At 44.7% G+C, this 27,774-nt stretch overlaps 1 protein-coding gene across 2 annotated transcripts in view; it reads right to left on the bottom strand.

Annotated features, from left to right (window-relative positions):
* Window positions 1-25,347, bottom strand: part of ADARB1 (adenosine deaminase RNA specific B1) — a 63,990-nt gene extending 38,643 nt beyond the window's left edge. Inside the window, exons 1-2 of one of the 2 annotated variants that reach the window (XM_065069358.1) lie at window positions 25,201-25,347; window positions 10,531-10,567 (exon numbers count right to left, since the gene is read on the bottom strand). The gene's annotated coding sequence lies outside the window, so the exon portion shown is untranslated. Of the gene's footprint in view, window positions 1-10,530; window positions 10,568-25,200 lie in introns of those variants that run through there. The other variant, XM_065069359.1, reaches the window with a different exon arrangement.
* Between the last annotated feature and the right edge of the window lie 2,427 nt (window positions 25,348-27,774).

Here is a 27,774-nt window from a genome sequence, read left to right on the forward strand (position 1 = left end):
CCCTGTTTCAAAAACAAACCCTGTATGCCTGCAGATATCCTGAATCTCCTACCACCACCACACGTTTATGATCAGCCCAGTTTGTGAGCTGAACAAGCATCTTCGCTGACACAAAACGATTCCTGTTTGTTCCCCGACCCTGTCTGGAGAAGACAGGGATTTAAGCCACTAAGAGGACTGTGCACAAGCAGGGAGGAGAAGCAGTGACCAAAAAAAGGCAAAACCACACTTTCTGAGCCCAGTGAAGACGTTCAGATTCCCCGCTAGCCAGACAGTGTAAACTCAAGCAGATCATCACAACACAACAAGGCAGACAAGCAGTAAAACTCCCCGCTAACTTTGTCACCAGCAGCGCGGCATTTCAAGGGGCACAGAGCTAAAACACTTGAGTCACACACACTAGTTCTGAGACTCCCAGAAGCACTTAAAACAAATCACAGAACTTCCATAGTTTTTTTTTTTTTTAATCCAAAGACTATGTACAAAATGACTATGTAAACTCCATAGTAAATGCATCACAGCTTTAGGTAAACCGTGTGTTTTGGTGGCAACCTCTCTTCCGTGTCCCTGTCATCGTTCACCTTGTGTACTACAACCTCTCCGCTGGTCTGGAACAAATCCCATTCTCCAAGTAACACGTGCATATTCGAATCGCATCCAGCCTGAGCACATGGGTTGTTCTCCTTCCTCCATCCCTTTCACCTCGCAGAAAACTTGTGTGGGTCTTCACGCCCAGCCCAGCTTCACCTTCCATACGTCTGCGAGACCAACGTGAACTTCATGTCACAAAGACATCAGCCACGACTGTCCCACCAGGCTCTGGTGCGAGCGCTGCCACCCCAGGAACGAGCCCCCTGTAAGTACCCGGAAAGCATCAACATCACCCTCTCAAATCCAAAGCTCGCTCCTGCTGTGCTGCCCAGTGGTCCTAGAAGCTGCTCCCCAGGAGCGGGTCTGTGAGCCGACGTCACGTTGGTGACCTCACAACACTGCTTAATGTGCCATTTCTGATTCCTCCCACACCACTAACAGTGAAAGGCTTCACCTCCTGAGATGCTCGTGCCTTGCTTGACACAGCACAGGCAGCTCCAACCCCAGTGCAAATCCCTTCAGCATCACAGGACCACTGATGTGCTTTAGGTGGGCTATTCCTCATCCGAGCCCTCGTGTCTTCAAAAGAACTGGGAACATTGGAAGGTGAGTGGCATAAAAGATGCTGTTTGGTTTCATGCTGCCATACGGGGTGGCACAACTATAGAATCATAGAATCATTTCAGTTGGAAGCGACCCTCGGGATCATCAAGTCCAACCATAACCCAACTCTAGCACTAAACCACGTCCCTAAGAACCTCGTCTAAACACCTTTTAAACCCCTCCAGGGATGGCAACTCCACCACTGCACTGGGCAGCCTGTTCCAATGCCTGACAACTCTTTGTGTGAAGAATTTCTTAGTAATATCTAATCTAAACCTCCCCTGGCACAACCTGAGGCCATTTCCTAAAGCATTTGCTCTATTACATAAAGTTTTACCCTTCCCTCGTTGAGCACACACATTTGTCTGTCATCCAGTTGCCAACGTCAAATATTTTGGAACCTCCTAATGACTTGAGGGGGATGCAGGGATTCCCATCGTGTTTTATCCCAGCTGCAGGCTTCAGCAGCCACAACTACAGCTACTTCACTTCAGGCCAGCTGGCAGAGTCCCCATCTTGTGACAGCATCTGTCCCAGTGCAATAATGGGGGAACAAACAAACCAGCAACTACAGTTGCCACAAACCAGCGTGTTTTACTAAGTGGAGTAAAACAAACAAATCACCTAAATCGCTCTTCCCTTTAGATAGAGTTTAGGAGTCAGAAAAGCCAGAGAAGAGTCACCAGGGCTAGAACAGCGATGGCAAGTACACAAGTGCCAGCAATAACTAACCAATAATAGAAATACTTGTTCATCCGTTTTTAAGGACAAAGTGCGCCCTGGTTCCACTGCAGCAGCGCCAGCTTGGGCATCTCGCACACCTGGTCACCGTCCTCACTAAATCAGATGGACAGAGAGAGGGGAGAGGATCATGCAAATCACATAAGCCTTTTTCCCTTAAAGAGATTAGAAATTCAAGCAGAACTTTTGCTAAACGGGCTACTTTTATTTGCTCTATAAAAGCCGCTTAAATTTGCTTTCCTATTAGCATAGAGAAAGCCTGATTCCAATCATAATTAACTCTGCACTATCAATAAGGCAGTAGCTCTTGGCATACTAATATTGCCATCAACCAGATAAAGTGTATTATGGACAGTACCAGGCACAGTTACATATGGCAGATGAAACATTTCTCTGCAGTAACAGAAATGGCAACACTCGTTCTGTGTATCTGATACACAGCTCACATACCGCAGCCAACACAGATTTAAAATCCAGCTATGCCAGAAAAGTTTAAAACCTGTGTCTATGAAAGGTGGCATTTTCTTGTGGGCTACAGGAACTAAGATTTACGTGTTATCGCTTTATCGTGACAATGCTCATTTCATGACAACCAGGCACGGACCAACGAGGCATTTTAGAATCGGAATCAAACTCCAGCATCTCCAAAGCGTTATCAGCATACTGTGCTGAATTCGGGCAAGGGATGCTCGCTGGTTTTCAAACTACCCATTGTACACGTGGATACAGTACATCATATATAAACTGTATGTACTTACAAACAACATTTGGGGTTTTAAAACATACAACTGAAGCGAATGTGAAAACTTAATGCACTTTGTCTTGAACTGATTAGCAAAGACAACAAACACAAAGTGATAAATAATATTTTTAACTACTAATTGAAACCAAAACATATTTATAGGTTTTTCCAAGCTTGTGAGTATCAGCTCAGAATAAATTTTCAGGGGAAATAACTTAGTTAATTATTAGAGAAGGGACCTGGAAGGTGGTTGAAAAATGAGTTTTCATTTTGAGGAAAGATTAGTTTAATAGTTATGTATTTCAATGCTTATAAACATAAAACAAAATACTCCCGAGACAACAAAATGCTTTAAAAGCTTTAGGTAGTTGAGGTGTTCCTAAAGACCGCAGGTTTAAAAAGCCTGTACCACCACAGACATCTAACCAAATAAACATCAAAAGCTTGAGCAGGTGGCTGGGAAATTCTTATCTGTGACCAAATTCAACTGCAATTATCACTGTGCCAAGTCAGAGAGATTTTGTGAGAGTGAGAGCTGATGCAAGCACCAGGTCCAAGCCTGAAGCAGAAGAAAAATAGGAAGAGGTTCTCTCTCCTTCTGATTTATCACCCTCAGAAGGGTGATTTCCAGCGCTGTCCACCCCTCACAGCCCAGATGAAGTGTCATCACTGTCCTAACCTGGTTTTCAAAACTCCTGTTCTTACTGAAGTACTAGAGCCGCGAAGGAAACATTTTACTGTACTGACACATTTGCATTATATAGCATCAGCACAACTCCAGTGTAACAGAAGGAAATTAGCTGACTGCAATCAACAGGACTTGTAAATAATCGTCACCTTATTTAGCGCATTGAACTGGCTCCAGTTACTCCTGCAGCACCAAGGACAAAAGACTTGGACAATTAACTTTTTAATGATTACAGAGGTTGTCATCAAGCTACCTGAGCCCAGCCAGATGTGAGAAACGCTGCCATCCCAGACATAAACCCTCCCGACGAGCTGGGTTATCGCCCTGGGCTCAGCACCACGGCCCCCCTACCTAAAGCAGAGGAAAAGCAAGCTCCTGCCTGCTAAAAGCAGAGGTAAACAGGAGCCTCGGGTGCATAAATATTTGTATAGATTAATGTAGACTGTTGGTGGCATTACTGAAGTTGATAAGAAATAGAATTCACACAGATATATATTTTTTTCAATTATTTAAATAAGTATGCTAAACAGATTTTGGAAGTATCTATTAAGATAAACAGATAGGAAGGAGGACAGTTTACACAAGAGCCATAAGGCACGTAAGAGATGCGATGTTAGAGGAATAAAAAACACAGCCAAACGCCACCGAGCCGTCTGTCCACGTTTTCTAATGAAGCATTCCTATCCTTTTGAGGTTTAACCGTATGTGTTTAAGAGTTAGGCTAAATTTATTCTTGACACTGCTGCATTTCAACTCAACAGCGCAATTCCTGCTGCATATGAAGCCACGCACACATCATTTTCCCAGGATGGAGAGAGCGAGAAAAAGAACTACTAACATATACATAATAATTCAGTACACCAACAGACAGATTTTTGGTCCACAAGCAACCACAGGCTCCTCACTTTGCTTGGCAAACGATTTCTGAGCTGATCTAGACTGACCTTACTCTAAAGGCATCCTACCAAGGCTAAGATTAGACTTTGACACCCAGAGCAAGGAGTAAAGTACACTTGAGGTCTCTTAGAGCACCTCAGGTTGGAAGCTATGCTGGGAAGTTCTATATTTTTCATTACAACTCCCCTATCCCAAGCGCATCGCTACAGCGGGAACACTTTGCATTTCATAAAGTAAAACATCACTGATTTCCATTACAACTAACTTCTAATTAACCACCCTCTTAAAGTAAAACAACACTTGGAACCGACTGTACTTAATAATGAAGTCCAAATAACATCTACTTTTGCTAGCAAATAACATTCACACAGTACATATAACACATAGGAGACAGCACTCAGCTGGGGCAGAGCGAATGAACTTTTCAGAGCTTTTTGTACAGATATTAATTAGGAAACTAATCTTCCAAACTTGCTCCCACTGTAGTCTATGTATTTTTTATTATTATTATTTTTTCACCTGGCTTACAGAGGTACACAGATTAGGTAATTAAAATATATACATATATATTTTTTCAAAAGCCCTTCAATAGAAAATAGTGCCCATGTATGCTTTCAAAAACTGGGGGTAGATTTTGTCCAGAAAAAGGACCCTGAACCCAGGCTACTCATATAGGATGGAGCTTTTTCTCTTGCCAAGGCATGCTTGATTACTTCTGAAATCATTAATAATTCAGTTATCATTTCACTTTGAAGAAGGAACAATGTTTTCGACTTCTCTGACCTTCCAAATTCTTATTCGAGCAGGTTTCATAATGCAGCAAAACTGCAATAATAAATTAATTCACCGCCTGTAAATAATCCATTTAGCAACAGATGTCTGGACAGCAGGTGTGAGTAAACTCACGAGTTGTATTCCGAAAATCCTGCTCTGGGACAAGGGACACAACTGGAGTAACATTCTTTAAGACCACTGGAAAAACTAAGTTTGGGGGGGAAAAAGGTGCAAATAAAGGAAAAAAGCTTAGTTGATGCTCACAGATTTACAGAGCGTTCAGAAATAACAATAAAGAGTAATCAACATAATATGAGTTAAGTGATTTGGATCAGTGCATACACATTCTATATGTGGAACAGGACTGTGGAACAAGCCTGCTCCTTGGCTGCACAAACTGTTTTTTCTCAGGTATGCTGCTACAATAAATCCAGGTTTTGGCTTTACTATGCTGGTGTAGCAAAGGGGATTTTTGCTTTTTACATGGAGTGACAAACTGGAGTCCGGCTGTTGGCTAAATGCACTCACCAAGCCAAGTGATTCTGCGATATTCAGACTACAAGCAGCACTGCAAAACACTTTCCTTTCCTAAACGCGTTCCACGCCAGCCATGTCAAACCGGACAACAACATCTAAATGTATGCTGATTGAAGTGGGGCCACAGAGAAATACAGTAACTTCACGCTTTTAAGTCTCTCCTGAAGTCTCTGTTTCTCATAGAGTGTTTCCAAAGATCGGAAGAACACCAGAAGTGTTTCAAAATGTACTAGCCAACAAAATGCTACTTGCTTTTATTTCCCCAAGAGACTATTTGAAAGATTTTTAACTAAATGTTTGCTATAGCAAGTGCGCACTACATGAGTGCAAAGAGAGATATAACTTGCATTTCTTCAGTTTGAATATTCTGTGTATTCACTGCACACACAAAAAAAGTTGTGAAGATCCCTTTGAACAGTTATCTTGGTTTAACCTCGTAATTGAGGAAAAACTACATATACCTTAAAAGGAAAATTTAGCAGCTACCCAATGTTGTATGTTAACAGAGAATGGCACTTATGCAAAAAACTCATAACCTGACAGATCAAACAAAACTGTTATTAGAAGGGAGTAGCAGTCAGAAAGCTGCAGCTTTAGAGATGGTTCATATTTGTTGAATATGAAATTTGAAAGCTAAATTAAATAAAACACTGGGAGATGTTGAAGGATTCTGTTCAAAATCTTTTACTCTATAAACCCAAAGAGAAAACACCGAATTTGCATTTAGCAATGAAGGTTTGAACCTCACCCATCAACTTGTACACGTACACCCTCCCGCCCAGTACTTTGTTTCGACCATCCATCAATTAAAACGCTACCTTTCCGCTCCGATCGCTTCTTCCGCCGCCGCCTGCAGCGCCGCAAGGCCACGCTGGCCGCGGTCCCCGGTGTCCCCATGCTGAGAGTTACGGCTGGAACAGACGCCATGAACCCACCGACACTGCGCCGGCCCCGCTGGCCAGCCCCTCCGAAGGAGGCAGGGGTGTCCTCCCAAAAGGAGGGTTACCCTGCGCCTCCTGGCGCTCTCTCCAACCAGCCAAGGGCTGTTCCTGGAGCCGCGGGATGCGCCGACGCACAGTCCGATGAACAAAGATGCGGGAGCTCAGGGCTCGTCCCCACCCGCCGCGAGAGGCACGTGTGACAATTAACCCTTCGGGAAGCGAAAGAGGCAAGGAAGGACAGTTTTCTTAAAAGGACAATATCGAAGACATCCTTGCTACTGGGTGTGGAAAGGCAAATTTATTTTTATGTTGTTATTAAAAAGGAAGGCAACGCTTTGCTGTGGCTTCAGGCTTATACATATCTCAGAAACAAGGAGTGACACAAGCAAGGAAACATATGTCCTAGTGCATGAAACCAAGATACTTCAGCATCCTTTGTAATTGTTTCTCGTGTTCTTAGTTATGTATTTCATACACTGCCTAGAAATGCACAAAGTATATTTGTGAACAGCAGCAATGCACAGATATGCAAATCTCAAATAGGAGTGTTTAAATCACACATTTTCCATATGAGAATTTGTATGCTGGGTCTTATCAAGATACCTCCCGATGCCAGCATTAACCGTAGCATTTCCCAGCCTTTTTATAAACAAACCAGCAACATGTGACACTATGGGATGCTGTGATATTGTCCTGTTTCCCCAGCTAGAGCAACCAAACGAACACATGTTCATCTTGTGGGTCCTGCAGCTCAGCAGCACAGCAGCTCTCTGTTAATCCTGCCTGCAGATTAAACCCTGCAGGACAGAAAACATCAAGCAGACGTCTCTGACAAGTCACCTCCACCTGCTCTCAGACCTTCATTTCTCAGTATAGCAGCCCTCGGCTCTTTGGAAGACAGCACACGATCAAACATGGATTAACTCCAGTAGATGACTTACACAGACCATCATATTTTGACAACTAGCCAGGCTGGCATTTTTGCAAAAACACTGCCACTGGCATCTTAAATTAGCAGTACTTCACTCACCAAAACCAACAAACTTCCCCACTTGCCTCTAATGAGCTGAAATTCTATTTCAGCTTCTATGTTAATGGTGACGACTGAGGACAAAGAAATATCAACTGGACCATTCATGCTCAGTTTACACAATTTAAAAAGAGAACTTGCCATGGTGGAACAGGCCATCAATGCCACGGCCATGCTACCACGTGTTCACCACCATCAAGAAGCTCAGGAGGAAATGAGTCCCATCACCACTTTCCCACCTGACCAGACCTATTTTAAGACCAAAGTTAGCAGCTCTACACCTCGCTGATTAATGGTTTCAGGCCAAGTTTGACATCTCAATCCGCATTGAGCTGTGCGCAATGGGGAACGGACAAGGAGAGTGAGGTATCTACATCTACACAGCCTTGAAGGAAAAGCACCGTTGATACACAGAGAGAAAAAACAGAAAACACTCTCCTTAGAGGAATAATAATTCATTTTGCCCCTTTGAGCAAAGCACATACTTTGTAAAAAAGCAAGAAAGCAGACTGTGAAACCACTGAGCTCTTTACCATAATTCTTCCAGCTGTTGAAACTTTCACCACCTTGCTCTCACCACAGGCAAGAAAGACGTACATAACCATGTGTATTTCTCCGTCCCTTTGAGGAAGAGTTGCTACACCAGGTATTGAAAATCCAAAAGTGATTAATTTATCTGCCCTCAGCTGTTGGAGATTTCATTCACAGGACTTGGAGGAGTCATCTTCCCAGCTCTCTTTTCCCCTGCAGCTCTCCCCTCCAGAGCAGCTCCAGCTCTACTGAGCACTGCTCCCCACAGCAAAGTGACTCCGGGCTGTGAGAATCAGGAAGATCCGAGATTATTTTAGCTTGAAGGATGACAGCTTGCAATAGAGAAACCAAGTCTCTACAACCTGACTACCGGATAAGGAACAAACACAACGCACTTGAGAGAGAAACTCAGTGACCCACTGCACTCATTTGCAGTTGGCACATCGACAACAGTTTTAGAAAACACAAAATATGCAACCTGTTATATGCATGAAATTCAATCTTCAATGTTGGCAAACATATTGCAAAGTCTGCATGATTGGAACAGTGCAAGTTAAAGGCTGAGAGTGAGGATGCAAACACGACACGGCAGAACAAACACAGCGCATACAGCTTTAACGCGTACCTTGGAAGGGTTAAATCCTGTAACATCTTGTATTTCACAAATTCAATACCCACAGAGGCATCAAGGAGAAACTGGACTGCCTTCTCACCACAGAAAAAGCAATTCCCAGGGTGAATTCTGTTACATACCCGCACACCTCGAGCGCTTCCATCTCACCCACATCACTGAATTAGGAATGCAGAGACGCTAAAAAACTGAGGTGTCCTCCATCAAAACTAACCCATGTGAGACCAGAAGCTGCACAGCAAGACGGATGGAAAAGTTCAGTAGCTTCTCAGTTCTCACCTCTATCTCCTAGACCATCGTCACAAAGCCAGCCTAGGTTTCTGTGGATTTATGGCTTGTGATAGATGGAGTTTTGCATCACACAACACAAAAGAAACTCACTACTACTATTTTTCTTTTAACACATTGCATGAAAATCTCTACACACCAAAAACACCCTTGCAAATCTCATTTACTTACAGATTTGGCCACTATTATCATCTTACTTCATACACTCTCTGAAGAAATACCCACACACTGTGTTTTAGAAGCACTCTTAGTGATTTATTTTTTCCCCACATGCAATTCAGGTACTTGTCAAGCACAAGGATGGCTTTACAGGCCAAGAGCAAGTTTTCCTTCAAGTTTTGTGTACTGCAGCAAAACTGAATATACATTAGCAGCAACTGCTAGAATTTGTATAGGCTAATTACAGCCTAAGTATTTGCTCGGCACAGCAAATCTCAAAACACAAAGCTGCTGGCTGGACACAGGAACCCCAAGAGCTCTGATACCATCTGCCTCAGTTTGCAGTTCAACTCCTCAGGTGATTAAATCCACTCCAACAGCACCATCTACTGTTACACTACATAAATAATTGATTTTACATGTATTGCTCCCTTGACCCAGGATGTCTAGAGCCCAGCTCTGGAAATAACTGGCGATGTTTGCAGATTTATTCTACAAGAAACTATTTTGGAACACGTATTTATTAAGGAGTTTTGCATCCTTTGTCTGTATCCTTCTCAGTGGCTTAATCCAAGGTCTGAACATCTAATTTTTAACTTACATTATTTCTGAGGAACTCCTCAAATACCCATGGCTGTCAGAAATGTGTTTAAGATGTGTTTCCAAGGAAAACGTAGAGCCATTCAGAGAAGAAAACTGAGCAGCCTAGATATCCCAGTAAATAACATGAGTATTTTCACCATCATTTAAAAGATAATAGATGCAGCTACTCAGTGCTGCTAAGGAAAATAATAGCTTGTTGGAAGAAAAATCTGAAACAGCTTGAAAGGAAGTTAAAAAAGTCTCAAAAATCTTGAAGTTATTTTATAAATAGAAAAAAACCCAGATACTCTGGTTGGGTGATGTTTGGCGTTAGGAGACAGACTTACAAATTGGATTTACTTCTCCCTTTCCCACTGCAAGCAGCTCAGCTCAAACACTCAGCAAGCTCTGAACTTTTACATGCCAGCTTTGTGTATTTATTTTATTTTATTTATTTATTTTTATTTATTTATTTATTATTTTATTTATTTTATTTACATGGATTGGACACAAATTTGCAATCAGGGGGGTAAGTAATGTTTTGTAACACATACATCAACCTAATAAAGTTAGATACTTCTTAACAATATTTTCTCTGTTTTCAAACTGTATTGATCCAGGATCTTTGAAGGAGTTTAGTCTACCGAGACAAATAAATGTTATATATAAAATAACAAAGTTTTAAGGAACTCTTTAAATACATTAAGATGAATGCTCTCTTCCAAGTTATTATTTGAATGCATCAATCAGAAAACAAAGAATCTCGCTATACATTTACAAATATGGACTGCTTACCTTTTTAACTACTAGAGACACATGCTGACTCTGCAACCTGCAAAAAGAGGAAACACCGTCAGTATTTGTTGCTTTCACAAATTTAACTTAATTACAAATGACAACTCCCGATTTCAAAATGGAAAAATTCCTGATTCTGTAAGAATAAACAGCACATATTGCAAATACACAGTCACACAGCCAACTCCCTTGCAACCCCAGCAAAGGGAAGGGGAGAAACAATTCTGGACATTCCTGGCTGGGGGAAATCAAACAAAAACATCAAAGCTGAAGATGCTCAGTGCTTGGGGCCATGAGGAACATCCCAGAGGTGCAAGCAGCTACTCAGCAGAACTCAATCTGCCATCTCTGCACCTTCTAGCAGCAAGGGTCAGCAAAAAAACTGGCCAAGAACACCTTCAAATTAAAGTCAACTTCTGTGTTATCACAGCCAACTCATCCTGCGAGCAAATTTAGAGTTGTCATCTTGTTAGAGGCTTTTTAGATTATTTACATCTTAAATTTTGGTTTTGGTGGTTGATTTTAAACCATATAAAGAAGACCTCACGCTACAACGCACTTCTCAAACATCAGTTTCTTGAGAGCACTGGCACCTGCGTTCCCCTGATGTGCCTGAACAGCTGGAAAATCCCTCAGCTACCCACAGTGGGGCAGGAAGAAACACTAGATGGAGGGTAAGAAGGACTCAGGATAAGGACTGATGCTACAAGAAATATTATTTCCATAAATACAATTAAACTTCACGTCTGCTCAATCAGGAGCAGATGGTTTTATTATTTTTTTTTTGAGATAGCCTCCTAGTTATAAGAAAATATGTATATGACTTTATCAATGTAAAGATACACTGTTCAAAAGTGGTTCGGCAAACCACAGAAGCTACTTCCAAAAAAACCCAGAGTATTTCAGGCAAGGGGCTGCATTCTACAAAAACACACACGCAAACCAGCAGCTGATCAGAGTGGGGACACCACCTGTACCTGTAAAGGATTTTGATATTTGCATCTGGAAAATAACAAAAATTCTCTGCTGTTACACTGCCCACAAGAGGGTGCTGACACCCTGCAAAATCTTCCACTGCATTTACATTACACAGCGTGCAGGGCTGTGGATGATACAAACAGTTTGGGTCGAGTTATACAAGAAGGGACCTGCCATAATATTTCAAGTCCGTATATTGGAATATTGCATTAAAACAACCCCAAGATTGAATTAAAGACATTTCATTTTCCCAGAACTTCCTGGTGGCATTTTCCAATAATCCAGAAAAAATATGCCCATAATATTTAGCATGAGGTAGTAAAAATGCCTAGAAAGCTCAACATGGTGTAATTGAAGTCAGTTTACCTCGCTGCAATGGACTATATCCACGTCCACCAAATGGGGATACAATACATACAGCACCATTTCCTTCAACATTTTCCCAATGTCATAGCCCCATGATCACAACTAATCTCTTCCAAACCCTTGGAATTTGAGCTATAAACTATGTGATACTGAATTCCAGTATCTGTGGAAACATCCACCAAAAATAGCTTCTTTTTTTCTTTAATTTAAAGGAGTTTTTTCATAATTGTCTTTATACACGAGCACTGCACATGCACGAGCGTGCCCATGTTTCCCTCCAGTACCTCACGGTGAATTTCCAATGTAATTTAAACTTGCAAGATGCTACATGTTTTAATTCAGTTCTGTAAGGTTTTGGGGGAAAAAAAATGTACGGCCAGTCACAGAGACCTCCCAAACACCCACCCAGAAGGGACAGGGACAGGAGGTGCCACCTTGAGGCACACACTTACAAGAACCATCCAAACCAGGTAACCACCTGGATGCACTCACAAAAAACACCAGTTCCAATCTTTACACGTTTATGGTTGGACTCGATGATCTTAAAGGTCTTTTCCAACCTATTATGGAACACAGAGAAGAGATGCCTTCATGGCAGGTTTTGCCCCTGTCCCCAAAACACTATAGTGTTACCCTGCAGAAGAAGACATGGCACATCTTTCCATACACAAAGGGGACAAGTCTCCGCCATAAACTAGAAATTCAGTTCAACAGCACAAGTACAGAACTGGGTTTTCCTCTGGAATAGTTTTTCCATCTAAAGTTAACATATATGTGTCCACCTTCTTTAATTTATCAGACTGAATTAATGAAATAATAGCCCAAATCCAAACCACAATCCCCACAACCCTTTTGAATTGCTCGTTTAAAAATTCTAAAATAAATTGGGAAAGACTAGCAACCAATCGTCACAATGAAAAAAAAATAGTTTAGGAAAAAAGGACATATACACTGCAACTGGAAAATGCAGTAAGTGCAGCTCTTACACAACACAAAGCTGCTAAATGGCATCTTCCCTTTGCATAGAACAAACTCTTTTTTTGAACTTATGTATAGAAAGTATCTGTAAGACAGTGAACTCAAGTTCACTGACACTTCAAAAGCTACAAAAATTCAGTTGCTATTAAGCAACAGGAATAACATTTGGATCCCCAGGAAAATAAAGTATGTTACTCCATGAGTAACATCCAAGCTATTACTGGTTTTGACACAGGTATCAAGTAAGATTACGCTCATCACTCATTCTGGAACACTCAAAGATTCAAACCTGTTCAGGAACACACGCAGACAAATCATTTTTCCAAATGTTCTCTCGCCAAAAGCAGTTTCACTTATTCCCGCAACACCAGCAAGGAAGTTCTAATTTCTGATTTTTAACATGGTGATCCCTACATTTGAAAAACTGTCTTAACAATGTGTTGGCGTACTGGTTATTTATGAGAACCCAAAGCCTCAGTATAAAATTTCAATACTGAAACAACATTATTTGAAAAGCAAAGATTTTAATGTCACTGCTCCTTTCTACAGGATCACGACACCCCATGTATAAGAGCAGTTACCTTAGAAGAGAATGTGACTGAAGCCAAAGAATTATTCACATTAGCAAAATCACCATAAATGTCTTCAGGGGAATCTATGCTTTAATCTTGTTTTTTTTTGTGTGATTTCACTGTAGCTAATGTTTAAATATTTACATTACTCATTTAGCTGCTTTAAACATTAGTCAAATTGAAACAGTAAAATAGCACAATCTTAAGACCAAGCAGCGACTTTTTAAGTGCAAAGGAGTTTAATCAATCAACTGAAAGTAATTTCACTGTTCTGTATTAGCACTTAGACAACAGCTACGAGAACAAGATTAATCTGGACTACAGACTGCAGAAAAGAATTCAGGCTAGAGGACTAGGCGGGGGTTTCTGCTTAACACACCCCAAAAAAACGCCTGTAGAACATCCTGCATGCTTGTTCTACATGTGTCCAGCATACACCAGGGGACTGCGAACCTTTCTTCATTGGAACAGCAGCGATTTGTTAAGACTTCAGAACAAGGCAGGATGACTTCCTCCCGAGGGCAAAGATGCACATGAGCCACATGGGTATTTTGTACCTTAACATTAGACTTCAGAAAAAATGCCTCAGAAATTAAAGTTTAGGGAAAAAAAGATACTTGTCACTCAGTTTAACTGTGTGAGAAACCATGACATTATGTCCTGCATTAAGGACATCAGAATATCTTCTCCAGGCTTCACCATAGGAAGTCATGCCCCACAGCCCTTAAACATTAAGTTGACTGCTTAGGAACCACCGAAACAACACACTTGATTCGCAGACTTGTACTTTTAAACACAGGAAAACAAGATCCAAGGGGCACAGGCATATCCACGCACACAACTGACTGCAGGAAAATAACAACAACATCTTATGCAGCTCAGCCACAGAATTTCATTAATTTTATCAGCAAGAAGATTCGAAGGCAACTTGATTGCAATTTATAGTGCCCACATGAAGATAAAACAGCAGAAGAGGGTGCTGCAACTTCAGTAGAAAGAGTACATCAAGATAAAACGCACAGGCTGAAAACAGGGCTCAACATATATTGTTTGTGCACATCTGAGGCACCCTATGCAAGCAAGAAGGTTGTAGTCACCACCTGTGCATGCTTTTTATTTAAAAATAAAAAATGTTACACATTTAACATGAGAGGGTTTCAGAGCTCTTTACACTACAGGAACTCCACGCACAGGGAAATGAAAAGACCACGGAAGAAAACTGAGTCATGCTGTTTTCCCAAGCAAAGGACTGGGGCGTGATTAGCTGGAAATGATGCTTCCCTGTTTACGCATCTGCATCCTCATTGTGCCCTGGGCAGAGCCAGGGGCGCGGGAGAGCGACGCAGGGACAGGAGGAGGGTCCCAGGGAAGGGGAAGAGTTTCCAAAGGCAACGCATCTGCAACTCAATTCTCACCCACAGTCTGTATCTCCGTGGTGGCGCCTTCCAGGATTTTTGCCTGTGTGTCTCATCACTGCAATGTTTCTGGAAGAACCAGCTGCTGGACTTCTAAGAATAGGGAAGCGCTACCTTTCACTTCGAAAAAATCATATTTCTGCTTTTCCCCCACTACAAATATGAGCAGATTTGAAGAACAGCAAGATAATTTTTGACCCTCAGTCAGTCTTCCCAGTTTCTTGAAGCCTTTCTCAGAACCTGATAGTTGCAGCTGGCTGTTGGGAATCTCTCTAACACAAGACTGGCTCAAACCGTCCCTTTCAGAGTAGCTCCATGTGTTACTCAATATTAAATATCTGTACATTCAAAAAAAAAAAAACACCAAAAAACCCACCACCAACCTCACTTATGGTGTAAAATCTGACTTCCATCACCACTCTGGTGTGTGGGCAGAGTGTTTGCCATCACAGAGCATTAGACATTTTACAGCCATGTTGTGCAGAAACGGTACTTACCACCTTCTTACTCCAGAAATTGTCATAGATTCCTGAATTTGACAAGATCAGCAAGGGAAACACCGGGTAGAGCTCGGATGGGGCGGGAGAGGGATGTCATGGGTCAGGATGGCACGTCCAGAACAGAGCCCTCCCTGTCCTGCATTACTGGCATACAGAAAACATTAGGAAAATGTCTTGTATGTTGTGATCCATGAGCCAAAACCACAGCTGAGGGCAAACGGACCAAAACTTGTGAGTGTATCAAGACGCTGACTCAAGGCTACAGAAGATAATTCTGATGCATCATCCCCATAGGCTGAGTTGTCAGCAGGTAACTCAGAAGCTCCTTTTCATCAGTCTTTTTGAGTTCAGATAAAATTTCATAAATACGTTTTCAGATAATATAATAATGCTGAGTATTGAAAGTTCTTCCTGATACGCAAAGGAAATGAGGCTAATGGGAGCACAAATACTTGTGCCTACTTTATCTGCTAACTAAATGACACAAAGTGGCCCCAGAGAACCTTAGGGCAAGACAAATCCAAAACTACATGTATTTAAGAGGAGGAGAATTAATCTGTGATGAAAGATACAGATAGAAAGTAAATTTTTTCTTTGCTTTTGTGTGTTTGAAAAGTTCCATTAAAAAAATATAAATAGTAGGGCTGAGAAAATTTGGTTAAAGGACTTCTAAGTGATTCTAAGTGATGTGGTGATGGATGCAGCACCCTTAACTGTCAGGCTGTGCTTTTCCCCGCCCGATGGAGAAACAGCTGGCTTATATTTCAAATGACCAATATTCAGGTCATTCCAACAAAAACAGAAGGAAACTCGAACATAGAGTGTTTAAGACTGAACGCAGAGCTCAGCACATGCTGAAGTTACAATCCATGGCTAGCAGATTTTGTGCATGCAACGTTCAGCAAAAACCCCAAATACGGGATCTAGATGATCCCAAAAATCAGAACAATGAGGCAGCAAGGCATGTAGATAAGTATTCCCCATTCCCCCGGCACATCAGTACAGGAGAGCGAATAACTCAAGATGTAAAATTTGCTTCAGGACATTTCAGTGAAAGAGCCATTTAATGCCATCAAGACTACCTAAGCGATCTCAGTCACCGAACCAAAGAGCACATTAGTCTATATGTAAAGAAACCATGTATTGAGTGGAATTTGGATTATGCACCCACTTTAGTGACCTTTTCCTGTATCTAAATTTAGACTGAATTATTCTGGGCAAAGTACTGAACACAAAAAATTATATATATGCACGTACCTCATACATAAGCATATACTGCACACACTTTCTGTGAAGAGGAAGCTATTCACTCAGAAATATAAGGGGCTGGCTGACTTTAGCTCTGTGAGGTGAAAACCTCCCATAAGAACACCAGCAACCTCCAAACACAGATCCCAAAGTCACTGATTCAAAACCACCCCATCGCACACACATTACAATCCTCACTGCCCAGTGCTGCCAGAACAACGTACACCTGCAGTCTGTATGCATTTTAAGTAGCAATGGATGCAAAAAAACACACATTTCTACTCGCTTTCCCAGACTGCTGCTCATCAAGGGGCTCCTGCTGTTTTCAGAGGGCTGTGCTGTTTCCATTCTTCACAGGACAACCACAACATCTCCATATCAGAGGGACCTACACAAGTCTCAGGACCATTAACCTGCCCCAACGCTCTGCAGGCAAAGGGCTGGTCATGGGTTTAGTTAAGACTCACACAAGACGATGGTTACAGCAAATACCTCACAGTGGCAGTGCAGTACTCTATGTTAAACAATTCACTCACGTTTTGTCAGGACAGTCCACTGTCTAATTGTTCTTCTGGGTCTCCTAATCAGAGCAAACCTGCAGCTTAATGGACAGCATTAGCGCTTTCTACCTCTTCCCAAGCAAATGGACTATTCTGTCCTTTGAAGGTCTGTGACCTTCCAAATATTGGCTTTTGTTTCTTTAGGATTCAAAGCAGCTTGTTCTGTTCAAGCAGTCCTATAGGTCAGGTGATACTCTGGCAAGAGAATAGCAGTCAATAGCTATATTCCTCAACGGAGCTTTCATTGCAAGAATCAAATGTTGTATTTCTAGTCTCTTCCACGTTCACTTAAAGCAATCAAGAGCAGCGTTTAGCAAATGTTCTCACAGCTGCCAGGGAAGCTTGCTTAAGACTGGAAAACCATCATTATTTTAAAGTAAACCTCTTGAATGAGTTACTGAAGAAAGAACAAATTGAAAGCAGAAGAAAGGACAACTGAACTTGAAGCAGGATTATGCAAAACCAGCCTCAGAAATATCCTGCTTCACCTAATACTGAGACTTCACCTGCTGACTGCTAAGCTGGACTGAACCCTACATGGAAAGCAGGCAGTCTCACCTCAGAAAAAAATGCACGAGGAGGCCCAAAGAAACAGAAAAATGAACAGAGGCATTGGGAACACTGTCTAATAGTGCTGAGTGTTTTGTGGGCTACCAGAAAAGCTACACATCACGATCTGAAATGCAATGATGGGAAATGGGGAGGCTGAGAAAAATGCATGGAGTCATAGGAACACCAGCTATATTTATTTAAGCTCTGTTATATTTACTCTGCCTCCAGGAAACGTGACCATGGCCTAATGTTCAACGTTTATATTTCTAGCGTGCTGAAGCTCTCAGCACAGCGAGGAGCAGGTAACGCAGCGACCACACAAACTCGGCGCCTTGGGGTGAGCAGCCCGAGCGCAGAGCAAGACCCCTCCCGCCCTGCCACACGTCCAAACACACCGAAAGCGGGAGGGCGGGCGGGACACCCGGTGCGGGGGCCGCGGTTCCCGCCCCACGGTGCGAGCGGGAAGCTCCCGGCGCTCGGCACCACGGAGAGCTCCCTCACTTCCTCCCTCCGCTGACTCTTCAGACCCGAGGGGAGGCGAGCAAAGCTCCTGCGAGAGGAGACTGACAGATGTCAATCACCGCCTTGGGCTCCTCCAGTCGATGCGCCAAAAAAAGGGCAAAATGTACAAAGTTTGCCGCCATGCAAGTCATTGTAGTTTCAAAGCAGGAACAAAGCGTTTCACAGATGGTATCTAAGGAATTTGTAGATGGAGGAATCACTGCCAATGGCACAGTACAAGAAGCTGTGCACATGAAGAATGAATGATACTGTCTACAAAAAATATAAATAAATTATCATCTTGGCCATAAACATGAGCCAAAGCCCAAAAGAACTATTTTACTTCCAGGCAAGTTCATTCATAGCTCTTATTAAGAGTGAACCTGGTTCCTTTATGAACTCAGGAGCAGCAGGAGGAAAAGCATATAAGAAGATTACGTTAATACTATATTTAAGCATATGTAAGGACAGTGAATGAAATACTGATTATTCACTCAATTCAAACAAAAAAAAAAAAAAAAAAAAAAAACAAACAATCACTTACTAAGAATAGCTTTCGGGGGATAAAAGAAGAGAAACTAGGCTGCACCAGAAAAAAAACCAACATAGACACAGCTACAGTAGTACTCGCTATCCCTCATTATCCGCATTCATCAGTGCTGAGGTCTACGGAAATCAACTTTGATATAAAAGCATCAACGGGGATAAACCACCCAAAGGCTTTCAGGCTAATGCGCCCTTTGCACAGACGGGAAGTATTTCCAACTCATTATCATTATCATCTCGGGAAATGCAGCAGAGCCCTGAGTCTAATGTAACTTCTTGGATTTTTTGCAAAAAGGTTCAAAGACACAGGAAAAAAAAGAAAAGAATCAGACTCTGCAGACTTTACTAGGATGGAAGGACCTCATGAAACAGAGGGAAGGCTACGGGCTTGAGCCCCTGCTGGTCTGAGCTAAGGTAGCCTACAGAGTTAAAAGAGGATTTTCTGCACTTTCTTGAAAGCTTTTTGGCCTGGGAGACTTTGCCCCTCTGCCTGTACTTTGTCAAAAGCACACGCGCCCCTACCGGACCCCAGTGCTTCTGCTCGAGTCAGCTGTACTTTTCCATTTCACGTTCTTAAGAGCTGCTCACTCAGCGAAGGGTCCCAATTTAGCTGCTGATTAATCGAAAGCTGGAGACCATCAAAAAGCACGTTCCTGATGCAAATTAAAACGCTAGTGTACACACCCAACTCACGACTGCCAGGATGGCTGGTTTGAGTTAAGCATTAATTTCCAGCTCCACTTTGTTACCAAAACACAGCATCACACGACATCAAACTGCAGAATGCTGCTTGGCGCTGGTACGTGGCAGGAGATAAAAAGCATCTGTAAAAACACAACTACAAGAATGTCTGTAAAATTCACATTAAATCCCAGGAAAGCACATGTGCTCTCATACTAAAATCAAAGTGAGAAACCAGTGCTATGTCCTATACAGATTAAGAAGCTATCACAAGGGAGATCTCTCCCTACATAAAAGCCATTGCTAATGTCCATAGTGCGGGAAACACATCAAACACGTGTGTTACCAAGTTCTTTCCGGGGTGTAAGTTGAGCAGAAGCTCTCAGGGTTAAAAAAGTGGCAAAAGGGACAAACCAGAAGTTTCCTCCTCCTCCCGTGTTCCAATGAGAGCTCCATGAGCAAGCTTTAAAACTCAGGTAGCACAGGAATGATATAAACCCCCTTCCCCAAGCAGATAACTTTATTCTGTTGCACAGATTTCCTGATTTACAGCCCATACCTTGGTGTTTATATTAACCCTGGCTGGGTTCTTCTGCTGGGGCTGTCCACATTTATTTTCCAGCTAATCTGCATGCACATGCAAATTTCATTAATGAAAATATAGGGCTGATCATACTTTTGAATTCAAGACCCACTATGCTCTTACTGGGAGTCAAAGTCATTATTATCATTATTATTAAGTACTCGGTACCAGTGCTCAATATTTGAGGTGAAAAATAAAAACTCATTTTGATTCAGAATGGGCTTTCTAAACAAAGTTTTACAAAATCTGCATTTAAAGAAAGAAGTCAAAGATAATTTTTCCCCTCTAACAGTTTCCCAGGAGACTGTGCCCAAATATTAGAATATAACTAAGCAAAGGAAAAGGCAGTGAAACTTTAAACATAAAGACTCATTTGCTAATAAAGATGAGGAGCTGAGTAAATCAGCCTAAACAAAAATCAACCTTATATTAGACCGAATGCTTTCGGCAGAAGCCCTTAGGAATGGAAGAGGCAGGTGCTTATTATCTCTGCAAATCTCACAACTTAAACAGATTAAATGGGAAAAAAAAGACTTCTAGTTGAGGCTGCCTCACAATCCCTATGTAAAAACTTCATTTTCACATGCTACATCTGACAAAGAAACTAATGTTTTCCATACTTGCTTGGTCTCTTTTTGATCAAATTTTAAACAGTTCATCTCTTCCCAGAGTTGATATGACAAAATTAATAGCAGAAAGGAGGAGGAAGAGCCATTAGGAAATTAGGAGTGCTAGCACACGTAGAGTTTGGAACAATGATAAATTGGCACCGGTACAGTCCTCAAGCCTAATATTACCAAAGGCCCACCAAAAAATTGTTTATGCAACTTAAAGTATTATTGTAACAACAACAGACAGTGAATTAATCAGAGAGTACAACCTGACACGCAGCACCAAACTCATCACCAAATGAGGAAGATTTCTACTTTCCTTTAAATTCAAAACCTGGCATACTCCTCCCACGTTTTCTCTGAACGAGAATACCCAGGATACTCAGCATCCCACCTGCAAAATGCAAGACACAGGTCCAAGAGCTCCATTCTGTTAGAATCTCCATAAATTAAAAAAATGCATTTAAGAAAAAAAAACCAAACCAAACACATCCTGTTTCAGAAGCCAAAGTAACATCGGTATAAATATCTTAAATTCATACTGGTGCCAAAAGGAAAAAGGTGATGCTCCTCACTCCCCCGAGCAGACCTTCCTCTTGCATCTCTGCCAAAAGGATTCTGCGCAGAAAAATCCTGACCCGAGTGGTTACATGGCACCTATAAAAGGACATTTTCCCGGACAACTGCAAAAGCCTTTACAGTGAAATCTAAAATCTTCGCTCATCTCCCTCCCCTGCTTCAGTCCCCAAGGGGCAGGATGAAGGACAGTACCCGAAACCTTTTGATTTCTTTTGTTACCTATGACAATGCAAGATTGCTCATCAGATCATTCCTCACCACTTTCACAAAGGAAAACAAGGATATTCAGCTTCTACCGGAGCTACTTATGAAACTTGGATTTCCTGTTTGTCTCCCTACCATGAAGATCCTCTGATGTCTAATAACGCATTTGCACTCCGCCAACAGCTTTCCTTCCAGCAGAGCACTAATCTGAGAATTCCCTAAATGCAGATTCTTGTCCTCATACAACGTCTCAGCACTTACCTTTGACAACTCTACTCTCTTGTCAAAATCTGACGGACTTTTCCATGTGTTGACCAATTCCATTTGGAGGCACTGACAGTGGATGCTTACACAATGGGAAATTGAGTTCGGAAACATACGGGGGTGTCAGGAGTTCCCAATAAAATAACACATTTGTTCATGAGGCAAACCTGATTTAGGAGCATGGGCAGCATCCTCACTTTAATTCCTTTAGCAACCACAACTCCTTGAGAGGACAGCTGGCTGGGCCATCACTCTGAGACAAGCTGGGCTCCCAGACTAATATCAGTTACATGGGTTTCTTTTTTTTTAAATACATAGATGTGCTGCTTCTTTGGTCAGCTACAGACCCCAATACTCACAGCTGGCTCCTGCTGGCTCCCAGAGCCTGCTGACAGCCTCTTCAAGCATTCAAATTGCGAAAACAAATACTTCTCATACCTACCATACAAAAAACATTCACTAGAAGGGCTGAGAAAATGCACTCTGCTGTTAAATGGTAGTGAAGAGCAAAAACAGCCACACTGTATGCAAACAGGAAAGAAACTTGCTTTAAAATGTCATTTCATTTGCTTACATAATCAATTCACCAAGCTGTTGTGTTTTTTTCTTGGTCACGCAACACTTTATACTATAAAGGCATTTCCTTTAAAACCAAGGTAACATAAATAACAGCTTCTACTGATAAATACAGTCCAAAACCATTGTTTTAATCTTTGGTACTTAAACTGAAATCCATAGTGCGGCAGCTGGATGGCCTGAGTTTCAAAGGTGCCAAGCGATTACTAGTTCCAGAAGTTGCAGAAAGAGCAAGTGCTCTCTCTCTTCATCAGACCACATCCTGAGATGCTCAAATATCCTCACCTAGTGTGTCAGGGCCCTGCACCCACTGAAAGGGCTTCAAACGCAAGAGGCATCCACCTGACAAGCCATGCTCATTGCTAGCACCTGGAGAGAAGCAGAACATACTCATTCAGCCCCATTTTCTTACGATAAACACGATAAAGGTACTGCAGAAGGTTTAAGTGCTCATAGTAAGCAAGAGGTCTGCTGTTGAAGACTTGCAGCACCTCATTTCCATTCCCAAACCCCACACAGCCCACAAAAGGGCAATAAATTCTCATCGGAGCAGATAAATCTGAATAAGCTGGAGGCAAACACAAAAACAGCCTGACGTCTGCAAGCACAGCATGAGCAAAGCTGTGAAACGCCACCTGCTTCAAACACTAAGCACAATGTCCTCCATGGTACCTTCTCAGAACACAAGTCTTCATAAAGCAAATTCCCCTCCTGCTGAAGGAACTGGGCTGCTTTCCCTCAAGCTGAGGAGCTGGTGCTTTCGCACACAAGCTGCCCCAGAGAAGCCTCTGCCATTACACTGGTTGCTGAAAAGGAACTTTAGGAGTTAGGGTCGCCACTCATGTGTAACGCTCTGATACAACGTGAGAAAATTCCATGCACAACCCTTTTTCTTAATTACAGAAAGCAAGAACTGCCCATTGGCGCAGCTGTGCCTCAGCAAACCCGGGGAAGGCATCCCGGGAGGCCAGCCTTGCGCAGCCGAGCGCCGCGACAAAGAGCCCAGTGCGGGGCTGTCACGCTTGAGCTACTCTGTGCTCTTTGCACGAAAACCCTGGACCTACCAGCACCAAATGCCAGCTGATGGAACTCGGCAATTAGCTGAGGATGCTGCCTCGAAGCAGAAGTGGTGCACAGTCACCTAAGCCAACTGCTGGCCATGTTTCTGCGAACATAGCAATGCACGGAGCAAGAATTTGGTGGGAATGACAAGACCGCTCAACCTTGCGCTGTGAAGCTTTCTGTCCTGCTACGCCAGCCCCAAACAATGAGGTTTACTGAGCTTTTCCTCTGGTCATCACGCAACCATGTGCCATAACGGCCAAAAAACACATTATTTCCTGCAGGGAAAAAAAAAAAAAGTCAAACAGACAGAGGATTTGGCATAACCCCCAAAACCATCTATCTTTGACATCCTAAAAGTAACAATAGTCATTCAAGGCATGATCGTTTATACTACAAGACTCATTACACAGGAGGCCTGACTATTTTTAGAGGCAGATATCACTACGATTGAGTGCTAGATAAACCCAAACAATTATTATAAAAGGGTATTCCATCACTAATTATTCTAAACACCTTCCGCGCTGGGCAGGTTGGCCTGCTGCCCCTCTCAAGCATAACAGCTCAGAGAACAATGCTACGGCTTCACTGGCGCGATGCTCGAGCCATGGTGACAGATAACTCGGAACAAGCAGCGTGTCCATACGAGTCCAACAGTCAGGGTGAGCTCGTCGCCGCTGCCGCACGCCAAAAGAAAACCAAGACGGCAATCTTGTTTATGCTACAAAACCCAGGAAGTTTTAAAGATTCCCTGAGGAATAAACACGCTACAAACAGTGGCGAAAGTCCTTGAGCAACAGCACCGCGTTCGGAGCCTCGGGACTCAAATAAGACACAGCACAACGCAGAAACATCAACCGAGGTTTTGCTGCTACTTGAAAGAACCTACTGGAGATGGAAAAAAAAGAAGTTAGGCTCCCGCATGCAGACATATCTGCCCAAAGAACTAAATAAAAGCCCAGGCCAAGCACATTTTTCCTGAGATGTGAGAGGCGGGAGGTGCAGCCGAGGCAGAAAGAGGGGCAGGAGCTGCCCCTTGGCCATGGGCCAGCTGGGCATCCTTCAGGGCAACCCAATATGCCTTCGTTTCTAAAAAAACACACGTTTTTTAAGCAAACCGGACTTTCTGCACAATAAGAGATATTTTCGACCGCAGTTTTCTTCCAGCACAGCCTAAATCCAACCAAACCCAGGAGGAACCACAAAACCCAAACCCACCGGGGGCCACAGCAACAGATGGCACACTAAAAAAAAAAAACCACAAAAAAGGGGCTTCCAGCGTATTTTAAGCAGCCAGGAACAGGAGACGCTGCGAGGTGAACCCGCATTTCACGCCCGAGCTCCTCTCGCAAGGACGCGCCCGCCTTCCCCGCTGCAGAGGGCGGGCGGCGGGGCCGGGGGGCGCCCGGTCCCGGAGGGGGCAGCCGGGGGAAGGGGAGGACAGCCTGAGGAGAGGGAGAACAGCCCGGCCACCGCGACCGCCGCGCTCCCCTTCCCCGCCCGCTGCGGGCTGCGGGGCGGCAGAGCGCCGGGCAGAGCCGCCGGTCCGCAGGCAAAGGCGCCGGGCTCGGCGGCCGAACCGCCGGGTGGCCCCTACGGGGTCGGCGACCGCGGCCAAACTTCCCGCGGCGCCGCCACCCCCTCAAAATGGCTTCGCCGCCGCCGCGGCCCCTGACCGGGCAAGGCCGCCCGGGCGCCCGCCCCGGCCCCGCCGCCGGGCACGGCCGAGCCCCGCGCCGCACTGCGCCCTGCCGAGCCGGCGGCCGGCACCCCCGCGCCGCCGCGTCCAACAGGTGCGGGGCGGCCGGGCCCGCCACCGCCGGCACCTGCCGCCGCGTCAGGACCTGGACAGGTCCCGCAGGGCGCTCCCGCCGCCGCCGCGCCCCAGCCTCACCTCCCCCGCCGCCGCCGCGCCGCTGCCTGGGCCCCGCCGCTCCGCCATCCGCAGCCCCGGCCGAGCCGAGCGGCGGCCCCCGCTGCGCCGACACCGACACCGGCTCCCGCGCGCGCCTGCGCGACACCGGGGACACCGGCCGCGCGCGCCCCCGCCCGGGACGTGCAGGCCGCGCCCCGCCCGCCTGCCGCGCGAGCTCCGCACGGGGGGCGGGGCCGGGGGTTGCGCCGCCGATTCCCATTGGCGGGAACCGGGCGGGGCGGGGCCCCGAGCGGCGGGGAGGGCAACGGGAGCGGGGCGGGGCCGGCTTCTCGGGGAAACGGCGCTGATTGGGCGAGCGCGGCGGGGCGGGGCACAGGGGCGGGGCCAGGGCCGGTGTCTCGCTGGTGGCACCTGCGGGTGTTCTGGCAGAGCCGCGGGGTGTGGGGACACAGCGGGACACGGCACATGTGTCACTGTTCCTCGCCTCTCGGTGCTCCTCAGGGCTGCGGCCTGGCGTCGCTGCTCTCGTCTGCCCTCCAGAGCGCTTCATCACGGCCCAAAGTCGCGTTCCCCGCCACAGCTGACCACAGACACCAGCTGGCTGAGCAGCAATCTTCCCTTCCCAGCTTCCTGTCCCTCTGAGGCTACTGAATGAACACTAAAAGTTATCAAGTAAGCCATCAGCTCATTTAATTTGCCCTCGGGTAATATTTTTCCATCTGAGAAGCTCCATTAAGCGCTATCCACTGCAGCCTTTTTGCCTGGAGCACGGTTTCCAGAGCCGAGTGACGCAGCGATCGCCCATCACATATAAAGGGGGGACAGCGGACACCCCCGGTCCCAGCTGCACATGACGGGAAATCTCAGGGCAGAAGCAAACCCCCCTGCAAAGGCATCAGTTCCATGCCCAGAAGCAAAGGGTAAGCTGGCAGATCCAGCCAAACCGCCAGGAACACCCATGTCCACCCTGCAACTCACGTCCTGGGGCACTTCATGGTCCTCTTCATGGCAAAAAAGCTAATGGCTGTTCTGCACTCAGGTGTTTCTGGTGAGAAGAGCAAAGTGTTAAGCATAAACTCAGTGAAACGCAATGTATATGCTGGAAACATCAGAAGCAGCAGCTTCCTCCAGGGGAGCAATGGGACACGTGGCCGTGGGCTGCACCAGCCCCAGAACTCTGCAGTGGGTCAAAGCAAAGACCAGAGGTACTGAGCGGACCTGGAGCGTGCCCCTCGCCTTTCCCCCTGCCAAAGCAGAGCTGGGTTTCCCCACCCAACACAAAGTCTGGCCATGGATGGAGCTCAAAGGCCATGGCTGCTGGTGACACCAAGACACAAGCAGAACCCAGGAACCACCAGCCTTTGAACAGAAGAATATCCAGAACTGCAACAGCCAACACTGACACCAAGATGCCATGAAGAGAGGTGGGACCTTGCTTGCAGGGTCCCTCCTGGAAGACCACTGCTGACACCCATCCTCCTGTGGCTGCCCACAGGCCCATGGGTGGAAGAAACTGTTCCTTAAAGCAGGTAGGATACAAAAGGAGGGGACATTTAAAGGTAAGACATTTAAAGAAAAACATATGATTTTCCAAGACGCTGACCTGGACCAGTGGGAAGAGCGGCTGCTCCACTTCCCATGGCTTCTTCCCTCTCCCCATTTGTTCCTGGCAGCACGAGGATCTGTATGCACATTCATGGGGAGGGTGAAGACGACGGGCATGAAAGCTCATGCTGGAAACAACCACCTCTTCTTATTCTTCCTCCCTTGCAGGGACCATCCTCAACCTCTGCCTGGCTTGGGAGCTGCAGTGCCTTCACCTCCGGGAACACCTGTCTGTGTTTCCTTACCATATTTTATTTTCGGCTCAAGGAATTTAACACTAGCTACTACTTTTTTTTTCTTTTTTCCCCTCAGTAGGATCAGCAGTGAAGCCAGCAAGAATGAAAACACGTTCCTCAATTCCACCTCTGTGGCATGGGCTGAAGCAGCTGCCATTACCAGGCTGGGAATTAATTACCAGGCTGTGAATTAATTACCTTGACTAGTAGCCCTGGCAGTGATGATCACAGCACCCATCCTGCTCCATGGCTGGCCCGATCAGAAAAGAGCTCCCTCCCTCCCCAAACAGCGCTGGCCTTGCCAGGCTGCGCTGCTGTAGCACAGTTGCTGGTGCTTATGAAACATCACATTTTCTAAATGATTTGCTCTTTTTCATCCTAATTTTCATCAAAATCTTGTTTTAGTTTGGGTTGGTTTTGCTTGGTTTGTTTTCCATAAACTGACTTTAATAAATGAATGGTTTTTTAACAATGGCTTTTCAACAATGGCTTTTCATCAAAATCCTGGGAAACTGGAAATACTAGGCTGTTGGTTGTAAAACAGAGCACAGCACATTTTGAACGCCACAAGCCAAATGCAGCTTTACAGTTTCTGTGCTCTGAAATGGTTTTGCACCCTAGGGCAGATTGACTTGCAGCCTGGCCTCGCACCTCGGGGTCTCACACCCCAGGACACGTCTGGGGGCTCACGTAGCACCGGTGGGAGCAGGACCCTGCCCGGCACAAGGCTCCGGCATGGCTGATGCTCCCT

Source organism: Columba livia, chromosome 7, assembly GCF_036013475.1.
Source record: "Columba livia isolate bColLiv1 breed racing homer chromosome 7, bColLiv1.pat.W.v2, whole genome shotgun sequence".
In the NCBI taxonomy this organism is placed as follows: Eukaryota; Metazoa; Chordata; class Aves; order Columbiformes; family Columbidae; genus Columba; species Columba livia.